This window comes from Bombus huntii, unplaced genomic scaffold (assembly GCF_024542735.1).
Source record: "Bombus huntii isolate Logan2020A unplaced genomic scaffold, iyBomHunt1.1 ctg00000070.1, whole genome shotgun sequence".
NCBI classification, from domain to species: Eukaryota; Metazoa; Arthropoda; class Insecta; order Hymenoptera; family Apidae; genus Bombus; species Bombus huntii.
This window is the reverse complement of record NW_026099329.1, coordinates 71,178-82,441: the sequence shown is the minus strand read 5'-3', so window position 1 is coordinate 82,441 and position 11,264 is coordinate 71,178. Positions and strand designations below refer to the sequence as shown.

General features: G+C 38.3%; 1 long non-coding RNA gene across 3 annotated transcripts; it reads right to left on the bottom strand.

Annotated features, from left to right (window-relative positions):
• Positions 1–317: 317 nt before the first annotated feature.
• On the bottom strand, positions 318–10,473 carry LOC126876335 (uncharacterized). Of its 3 annotated transcripts, none has more exons than XR_007694114.1 (9): positions 8,887–10,473; positions 8,538–8,635; positions 8,127–8,280; positions 7,143–7,288; positions 6,791–7,016; positions 6,495–6,719; positions 6,307–6,414; positions 2,712–4,253; positions 318–1,809 (listed from the first exon to the last, which is right to left on the bottom strand). It is a non-coding gene; the product is annotated as an uncharacterized LOC126876335 (long non-coding RNA). The 3 variants fall into 3 exon arrangements; XR_007694115.1 differs by having other exon boundaries at positions 3,266–4,253; XR_007694113.1 differs by having other exon boundaries at positions 318–2,484; positions 3,425–4,253.
• Positions 10,474–11,264: the final 791 nt, after the last annotated feature.

Here is an 11,264-nt window from a genome sequence, read left to right as displayed (position 1 = left end):
TATATCTTGACAAGGTGTCGAGATGTCAATCAAACGTTAACGATCTCTTGACATAGCAAAGGACGGGTTTTCCATTATAACAAAATCAAATTGAACAATTTCTTAATTTTTATCGTAAATTGGCGCCTTCGACGATTTAATACGGTATCCATTTTTATCATTTTAATAGTTTCTACAAACTAAGACTAAATTCACACCTCCTTGATACTAGTTTTCGACTATCAATTAGTTTGAACAAAAAGGGAAAAGAGCCTAACGGCAGTCGATGACGTTACTGTGAAATATGTTAAGGTATTTAAATAATCAGCCAGATAAAATTCATATTAATCATTATATTATATTATCGATATTCGTTCATTTACTCGTGCTAATTACAAAATAAAATGTTCTCTTTTCTTGAATAACACCTACATCACCGTCTGCGATATTTAAATTTCTTATTTAATGCTTATTTAAAAGTCAGGTACCTTTTTAATTCCTCTCAAGTTAAACGAGTAAATTTACTCGTTATAGTTGTAACATAAAATGGCTATTTTCTTCAATACCACTTGCATCGCTGTACGCGATACAGATATTAATTATGTATCGAATAATATGTACCAATTGGCTGTAATCGCGGTTAGGTATTTCTTCGTTTGATCTATCAAGGGATCTATTAGGCTATTAGCGAAAGACTTATTGATTCCTCAAAGATGTATCTTAACTTAAATCTTAAAGATTAACTAAATGATTATATTTGATTAGTATTCGACAGTGTCTATCATATTCAGCCATCTTCTTTTATAATTGATACTGCTGGGATCAATTATTTTATAATAAATTGCAGATTATGCCACGGTATATTATAAGATATTTGTCTATAGCTCTTTTTTTCTAATTCATTGATTTTATTATTAGTCTCGTTGGTTTTTCCTGTGAGTATCTGCTGTACGTACATTTCCATTACGCTCAGATTTTTAACATCGTTGTACGAATATGCGCGTGTTCTAGCAATAAACATTGGTTTCGTTAAAATGAATGTAAGTAAACTTGGAATTATAATTGTAATTGACAACGATGACGATTAAGAGCGTGGTTACACTTAATCGTGTGCATGATATTATCAGAAATTGTGATTGTAATTAACAATAATTCAAACAAAATTCAAAGAATTGAAATACGATATATCACCTATTTATATGCTTCAACACCTTCTTTCTTTTTTTCTTCTACGTGGAGAAATCCTCATGGACACTCCGCTGCATTCTGGAGAATTAGTGGAGTAGTGCCAGACTCCTACTGACAAAAACTCCACGGTGGCCAACCTACACGTTTGGCAGCAGTGTCCGAGACCTCTTGGAAATTACTGCCGGTACACTCCCCGCGTCTTCTCGTTAGGCCTATCCTATGAACTAACTAACTAAATGTGGCGTTAGGGGAGACGATTGTCCCCCCCCCCCCAAAGTAGGCCTACCCAAATTTCAATTAAAAGTGAGTGTGTTAAGAAGTTATAAATACCCTGTTTCGAGGAAAGTTTTTTCTTTTTGGCGCAGAGCGCTTGTGACGCAGGAGAAGCCGCCAGTAACGAAAGGCTTAACCCGCCACGACACCCGATCGGGTCTGCGACGTGTGATTGTTTACGCCATGATGCATGTTCTCTTCCTCGGGCAGGATGAGTTCTTAAGCCACGTCGCCATCCACGTAGCCACTGACAAGTCAGTATTTACCAGCCCCACCGACTTGGAGGAGGAGTTGGCACTTGGCACTACTGGGCGTGAACAGTGCAATGATACCACTAGCACCTTTGGGACCCAACATGCCTAGGTATCCCTAATAACAGCGGAGATCAATATTTAGCCTCGAGAATTAAAAGTTCTAACTCCATTGGATTTGACAGGGTCCAGGATTAACACAGTGCAAATCAGCTGATGTGCGCTGTATAAAGCAGCCAATACGGAGTACAATGCGCATCGAACTGCCTCTGTATCCTGAGTAGTAGCGGAGATTCGTAGAATTCAATATTTACCCCTTGAGCATTAAAAATTCTAACTGCATCGGATTTGACAGGGAAAAGAGATGACATAGTGCAAACCGACTGATGTGCGCTGTGTAAAACAGCAAATGTGGAGTACAACGCGTATCGAATTGTCGAAATTTGTCCAATAGCAGCGGAGATTCGTAGAATTGAATATTTAGCCTTGAGCATTAAAAATTATAATTGCATCGGATTTGACAGGAAAAGAGTGGACATAGCGCAAACCAGATGATGTGCGTTGTATTTGGCATCAAACGTGGAGTATAACGAGCATCGAATTGTCTACATATCCTCAACGGAAGCGGAGATTCGTTCAATTACATATTTAATCTTCAATATTGATAGCTGTGGTTGCATTGGATTTTACTTATACTATATAACGTAATACGTTATTTCCATATTACGTAATACTATATAACGTAGTACGTTATAACGCTATACTTTATAACGTAATGCGTTATAGCGTTATACTATATGTCGGGTTTACATTAGAATTAGGGTTAGGGGCGTGAAGCGAATCTTCGTTTGGATTACACGTCGTCGTTGTGCAATAGAGAAGACATTGACTAGTGCAAATACGATTATTATAGAACCGGACAAGTAACCGTGGTAGTTAGGTACTCGAGAAACTAATGACAATGATCCTAAGTTCAATAACGAATCCGCAGTCGACGGGATGATAGATGAACGTACTCACGAAATCTAAGTCGGATGCGTAATATTCACTGGTTGTAAAGAGTTACTCCTTTCATCACTGAGATCGCGAGCGAGAATGCCTTTCCCGTCCCGATGATGCCACAGAGGAAAACTATAATGGGGTGTGTCTAAGGACACGAGATCATCGGATTCGTCGAGAAAAGCCTTCGTTCAGAAAGTAAGACAAATTGGCGTTGCTGCTAATTGGTCAATCTCCATATCGGTGGTTAGAAAAAGATGCTAGCCGCCCTCGATGGAAAGTTGCTAGTGGGAGACGCCGCTCGTCGAAAAATAGGTCTCCCCTATTTTCCCGTAGTTGGGACAATGACTGTTTGTTTGTTTGAAGGACTTTAGTTAATTAAATCTTAGGATTTATAACGGGTCCTCAGGCTAGCCGAACATGTACTGCGGAGACGCATCGACATCTGGTAATCATCTTACTCGAAGAATAGGGTCTGCGTGTGGCGAGCCACGGGACAGAAACCGTTGGAATGTTTACTGTCGCGTGTCGCCACGAATATTTCTTTTAAGGAGAGCTATAGAATTACTCCATACCTTTGTTAGACAAAGCGTTCATCCCGTGACCGCGGCTACGTTCGGCGACTGACTGTCGCCTCGAGCCCAAGCTCATTATCACAACTCTCGAACAATTACAATCGGATTGAATAACTACAATTGTTCAATTACAGACTCCGGTGTTCTTTCATCTCCGACATATATAACGTAATACTATATTACTGAATGTACTCTATTACGTGAAGGCTGCCAACTTAATACGCGGCGCTTCGTTCCGCAGTTCGTTTGCTTTCTTGACCAGCGACTTCTTCAGAAATCTCTGGTTGCGATTCCTACTGACGACTGGTTACGGGCAACTGCTGTGTTGATCCACTTGCCTCCCTTTCTATTCTTACCATATCCCCACTCCGCCTGTCTTAATATCCGTCCGCGATCATGGTAACGTTCGCCTTCTGCTCAGTATGTGAAGGAACGGCAAAACGTAATATGATATAACGTAATTCAATTTAACGGAATACGTTATAATGTAATGTATTATAACGTAATACTATATCTCGTAATCGTAATGGCAGTCGTCTACCCCGTTCAAGAACTCCTCGAACGCTGTCCATTCGCTGTTGGGCGACACATACACGGCCACTACCACCATTCCTGACCATTCGACCGCTGCGTATCCGTTGCCGCGCTCCAGAGGATCCCTGTGGGCGGACGATGCCGGCGCTGATGTCCAGGTGACAGCCGTCTGTATCTCCGGCGCAGTCCGGAGCGTCCAGGACTCTGTATGGCTCGGCCACCACCGCTAGGGCAACCGTGCTCTCCAGAATGGTTTGGAAAAGCAGGTCTTGACTGTCCCAGATTGTTCTGGAGGGTGCGTACCCTTAATCTTAATCACCTAAGTTCATGGCTTCAATCGCCGCTTCCTCCGCTCCAACCACCTTGCTCGCGGCTTTAGGAGTCAGGGATTTCCTGCGGCCATTCTTCCTTGTTACCGTTTTCTACCGCGGACCCATCGGTCGACGGTATGGTTCTGTACAAAGAGAAACTTAGAAACGAATTAATCGTCCTGCGTAATGTCTATCGTGATTGTGATGTATGTGAAACTTTCCAAAGTGTCTAATTAGTCGTCATTTGAAGTTGATTTTGAGTTGATAGGGCGAGCCTATAATTCAATGTTTCTCCTTGACAAAAAAAATTGTATTTTGATGTTACTAGCGGGTCCAGTCGTTGATACATGTTAATCGACGTTACGATCGAACCGGCCGCGGGTCATCGTCCGATAGATCTGTCGCGGCACTCGACAACAACTACCGCCACTAACTAATACCGGACAACGGTAGCGCAGTGGTTAGCGCCTTAGGTTACGAACGTTCGGGACTCGGATTCGAATCCCGGCGCCCGTAGTCCCATTTTTCTTCCACGCATCTAAATTAGAAAAATATAGCAGTACCCCAGCAGCGACATCTACAGCCAGCAGCTACATTTGCAGATGCTTCGATGAGAAATTATCCAAATGTTTTTCAATAGCTTTTCTACCCTTCCAACGTCATTTTTGCCGATTAAAAGTATAAAATCGTACACGAACGTACCATTTCTCCCTTCTTATTAAAATATTATACTATTGCATCATTAAAATATTGAAACGTTAAAATATAAAATTTCTTTCATCGAGGCATTAAGGTACAACCTGTTATCGTTCTTTTGTTAAGATCTCTTCGATAGAAAAAATGAAGCTTCTACATCTTTTATTTCATCGACAAAACGTTGTTTTAGTTGAATTGTTGAGGTTCTTTCGATCAAAATGATACCGAACATGAAAATAACCCCGAAAAGTTCGATTAGACGCATAGTTCGATTAGCTGCGTTGGAGATGGACTTCCTTCGGACATGACATTCTGAGATTGAATATGCGAGGCTTCTTTTCGCTCTAACATATACAACTTCCATCGTTTGCGAATTAGTCCAAGCTGATGCAGGCACCGCTACGAGGGTGTAATTAATTTCCAATTTCAATATCGTGTTATATCTCAGTTGCTTTCTGTGTTCCTTATTGTTACGTTCGATGTATATAGAACGTATAATCCCAAATCAGGTACTTGCCGTCAATTTGTAAACAGTGATTGTTAACAAATTTTAAAATATGATGTAGAAGAAAATGTTCATCACGTTAAAAATGAAAATTGCCGGACAAAATAGAAGAAAGGCCTCGATGTAACAATATAGATAATTGCATTGTAATGACAATTCTGCCCGAGCAGTCGAGGTAAACAGGCGCGAATAAATGTGCTCCAGTGTTAGTGCGATAAATAGTGAATTTAGGAGGTTAAAACGTTAACGAACACTGTCACATGGTAAAAGTTTCAAAATGCAACAACCAATACCGCCGCCAAACAAAAAAGGGTGACATATGTTTCATAAATGAAGCTACAAATACGTTAAGCAGAAAACAACCAATTAACAAAGAACAGGAAAGCCTATAAAAGAAATGGAAACGTTGCAAAAGCAGGAAGAAAACAGCTACAATAACGAACTATCCTATCAAGATGAAAACTGGAAGGTAGCAACAGCTCACAAAAGGCGTAAAATAATCCTAAATACAAGCGCTATAAAAATTACAGAAATGCACCAGTGGCTACAGGACATCCCACTCCGAAATTCTTTCAGCTCACTGATAAAAGACGGAGATACGAGTTCAGAGGAAGAAATGACAACACATATCGTTAAACCACCACCGATCTACATTCATGCTCAAATAACAGATACCCTTATTGAACTATTAAACAACACTGTCGGAAGAGAAAACTACAGTATAAAGGAATTAAAACTGGAACAAGTCAAAGTGCAAACAAATACTCCAAAAATCTTTCGAAAAGTGGCGCAAGTATTAAACATACCATACATCATACATACCAACTCAAAACAGAAAAGAACCACAAAGTAGTAATTAGAGACCTATACCCAAGAACAAACACCAAAAATATATGCAAAGAACTAACAAAAATCGGGCACCAAGTAAGAACAATAAATAATATAACCAGATACGATACAAAACAGTCATTGTCACTGTTTCTAATAGAACTCACGTGGCGTGGAGTCTGCTTTGTGTAGAGAGTCGCCGGACGTAACAAGCAGATATATTTACGAAGGCGTTACCGAAACCAAGATTTCAATATTTACGACAAAAATTAGGTCTGAAAAATAACAATGATGTTAAAAAGTAATCGTTTGTAAAGATTTCGAGTGTTAGGGAGGGTGTTGAAGTAATACTCACTTCTAGGAAAACTACATCTTCTCTAGCGTTTAGTTCTCTTAGTCCCCGATGCTATTGAGTATTGTTTAGCTCTAAATCAATTTGAAGGGCCTCTCAGTCTCATAGCCTTTTTTAGGAATATGCCATGCACAGATGGTGCAGCAGGGTATATATAGACCGGCCAGTTTTCGTAATTATATAAATACCCATAGACTCATGGCTTCGAAGCTCTGTTGTAATGTAACGCTGCCACAGTGTGGTTCTGGATTAGTATACACTGTACTTATACTTATGCTTATATTTATACTTATACTTACAGTTACACTTATACTTAAATATATTTCTGTTACACATTCATCACGCGTTCCTCGAAGAGATAACTTCAACAAAGGTGGTTGGAAAATTCTTCAGCTTGCTCTTCGTTGCTTCTGGCTCATGTGTTGTCCGTTAATCTGATTGCTGGGATTAGTTTAATTGGCTCCTTTATTTTGTTCGTGGCTTTCCATAGGAAATAGTTGGAATTCTCGTACGCAGAAAGTGAATCTATGAATTTTGAGAATTCGTTATTATTATGATCTTTTATTTTACTTTCTATTTCCTTTGCAAGTTTGTTTAGATGTTTTTTTGCTTTCACCTGCTCTATGTTTTTGTCATTTTGCTTTCGCTTACCTTTTTTCCTCTGATTTTGTCAAGAAAGTCTTGCGGAATTATTTTTGTTTGCCTGTTATTTGGTTCATAAGTAGTAGTTGCCAATGCTACTTCTATAATCTCTGTCAATGTACTGCCTGTTCGCAGTGGTGCATATACTGCTACGTCTGGAAGTAATTGCCGTTAGTTAGTATTGTAACGGTGGTTGCTTGAGTGTATTAATGATGGATTTGGCTATGTTGGTGTTAAGGGTGGCGATTAGGTTAGTTACTTGTGCATAACTTCGGCTACCAAAGGTGTTGGTGTTTCCATGATTAGAGTTCTATACATATTGTATTGTTTGCTGTTGGATCTGATTCCGTAATATCTACTCGCTGTATGTTCTGCTTCGAAGCGTGTAGCAGGAGGGTGTGAGGAAAAAGCAACACCATGTTAATGATCATGGAGATCAACTTTTATCTTAGATATATGATTATTATGATTATATTATTCTTATTTTATATCTAACTAATGTCTAATAAATGTTATATAAAATAAATATTTTTTCATTATTAAAATCCTTTGTAAACTCTATAATTATATTATAATTTAGCTTCCTCAATAAAGAATTTAATAACATTGAAAATTTTTAATCATGGGTAATATTTTAAATATGACACTATTTACGTATGTTATAGGTAATGTTAATAGTTACACAATTTTTTAATAAATTAAGAAAAAACTAAAAACAAACTTACTTTCCAATATATGCGTCAAATGTAAAAGCATTAAAGATATGTGTACATATTTAATTTGAAAATTGTGGTCTTGTTAAACTTGTTTGTTGGTAATAATAATGCATGTTTAATAATGGTTCATAATTAATATTCATTTAAACAATGCTTTCTGTAATAAATGGAGTATTGTAGATGTATCTGCTTGAAATAAATGGTGAGAAATTATAATAAATACATAATATAGTATTAGTTATTGAATAAGCTTACTGCTTTAGTTTATATTCTTTACCTTTAGTGCTTTCACCGAAGAATGGCGCCAAACACAAAACCCTAGCTACTCGATCGCAGTGTTCAATGGTGGCCGATTGGTAAAGTACATCTTGCGACATTAAGAACCTTATCTCCTTTACAGCAGTTAACAGACCTGTGTGTACAACTATGGCCTAGGGAAATTAACAGCGTAAAGTCATTAGTGTCTAATTTTATTAATGAAAACTTAAATACATTTTTTATGCTTATTATATATTTTTTTTAAATACTGTATGACTGGAATAATGTAATGCAAATACTTTGTTAAACATAATATATTAAAAATTGGATTTATATTCAATTACATTCTATTTTCCACCAAGAGTTACGCAATTAATTGCGAATTACTCTCTTCGTTTGGGATCGTTCGGATGATAATACATTTTCTTACCACTCTTTGACTTGTTTCTGCATCCCTTGGCTGAGTAATCAGGCATTTGAACTAACGTTCCAAACTTAAATGTTAATTCTGTATGTTCTCTATGATGACTGCAAAAATTTGTAATAAACACGAAGTATAAATCACCTTAAAGTAAAAACGGATAACACCATACAGATTTAATTACTAAGATGTGTGTAGCTCAAAATTTGATGTTAATTTAAAATTGTAATATAATTTATCGTTAAACTTTGCAAAAAAGTTGTATTTTCTTTTGAGGTTATCTTTAGCAATCTTATAAAAAGGTTATTCAACTATTATTTATATCTATTAATAAGAGCGACTTTTAATAATATCTTACTTTTTCTTATTATTCTTTATTTCCGTCGTTATATACACTCCAATACACGGTAAATATTATTACACTTTGTTTACAGACAACTTTGTAAACGTATACTTCATACATTTATATTTATACCAATCTATACATAACTGCTGCAGGAAGCGCTTTTATAAATGGCGGAACCAATCAGCGTTGAACGAATAGATTTGCCACACTGTCCCTGGACCAACTACACATCGCAGGGCTTAACTCTTCAGTTAGGTCTGTAACTGATTCCGAATTTGAAAAATCACCGTACGTGTAATCGATCCAATGATCGAATTAAACTGTCAAAATTTCCAATTAGTTGTGGAATAACAATAATTTTTTGGCCGTTATCTTTTCTGATTGAAGAAAACAGTTACAAAACGAAGTGTATTCATTGAAACTTTTATTGCATGCAATTTTGCATAAATAGAAAAGTTTTATTTTTTTAGGAGTAGAGTTTTAATTAAACAAAAATATTTATTTTGCTTTGATAAAATTAAAATTGAGTGTTATTAATGTCTTAAGACGAATATTAATGAAAGTAATCTGGGAAATACAATATATTACTGTAATATCGTGGAAATAAGGATAGAATTTTTTTTCCGATTACTTACAATTTATTAATATTAAATTGAATATACAAATATAAATTGGACAGAAAACGATGTTTATTTAACGGAAACTAAATGCAATACTCGTATCTATATCAAATAACTTTACAGTTATTTGACCACCCTCGTCACAACGAATCTAACACACACACACACACTCTCTCTCTCTAACAACTCTATCAATTCTCACGACTCTACTCTTCGACGACTCGATTACCTCTAACGACTCTACTCTTCGACGACTCAATTAGCTCTGATTCTCGCAACACGCACACTTTTCGACTCGCACACTCTGATCTTTCGGTCGTCCCGCCTTGGATAGCGAAACCGTCCTTCTTCTAACGTTGTCTATTGTTTCCCTCATACCTATGTAAGAACTACCAACTACGTGCCTTTAGTCACGCAGGCACTCTTAAATGTAAACGAACCACAGAAAGACGACGTACTCGGTTTTATCTATTTTCAACTGATTTCTAATTCGAACTACCTTACGATATTACATTACTCCTAAAACTAAGCTCTGAAATCTGAGCATATATATATATATCAGAGATGAAAGGACACCGGAGCCTCTCCTTTGGAATTTTGGGAAAGTCCCTTAACACTTTAATCTAGATTCTACCATAGCCGTAATTAAGCGATTGCCGCCATTCAATCCGATTGTATTTGTTCCAGATTTATGATAGTGAGCTTGGGCTCAGTTCGCTGTGGAGTGCCGAAGCGTGCAGACGTGTCTCTAGTGCCCAGCGTAGTCCGAAAACAACACGTGTCGCCCAACCGTCGAAAGAGAACACAGCTAAGTGTCCCTTACCCTTTAGGGAGAAGAAAATCCCACGCACCTAACCCCAACCCGAATACTAGCCTCACAGCCTCACGACTAGTTGTTCATTCCGAATTAACTAGCTCGATGATGGTCCAGCAACCGCGACCAGGCTCTCCGGAGCAGACTCGCAGCTACCCCGTGCTACCCCCCGTGGCAGAAGTGTAGCAGAACTCTCCGCACTAACGACGCTAATACTACAAAGAAAAGGAAAATAGAAACAGCAACGCAAATAAACACACACAACAGGTTCGCCGTATTGGAATCCTCAAACGACGCCATGGAAATCGTAGAACCGCCACCAAACCAACACTCGCAGAGAATCCCCCCTCCCCCACCAATATTTGTGGACGACGTCATTGACATACAGACAATGACCAAGTCCCTAGAGAGAGATATCAGCAAGGAGGAATATAACCTTAAGATAAGCAACAATAAAGTAAAAATACTGCCGACGAACCCAGAAGCTTACAGAAAACTCACCAAGACACTCAGGACCCTGAACGCCAACTTCCACACCTACCAACTCAAACAGGAAAGGCCTTTCCGGGTGGTCCTACGAAACATACAACACTCAGCAGACATAGACGAACTCAAATACGAACTCTCAAAACTCGGCCACGAAGTCATCAACGTAAGTAATATAAGGCATAGAGTCTCGAAAGACCCGTTATCCTTATTCTTCCTAGACATTAAATAAAAGCCGAACAATAAGGAAATCTACAACATCAGTCGCCTAATGAACGCGATAGTAAAGATCGAACCACCGCTCGTGAAAAAAGAAATAGTGCAATGCAAAAGGTGCCAAAGGTACGGTCATACGCAGAAATACTGCAACCATACTTTCCGCTGCGTTAAATGCGCAGGCACTCACTCCACTGACCAGTGCGCCAAATCACCGGAAACCCCAGCGAAATGCATCCACTGCCAAGGGGACC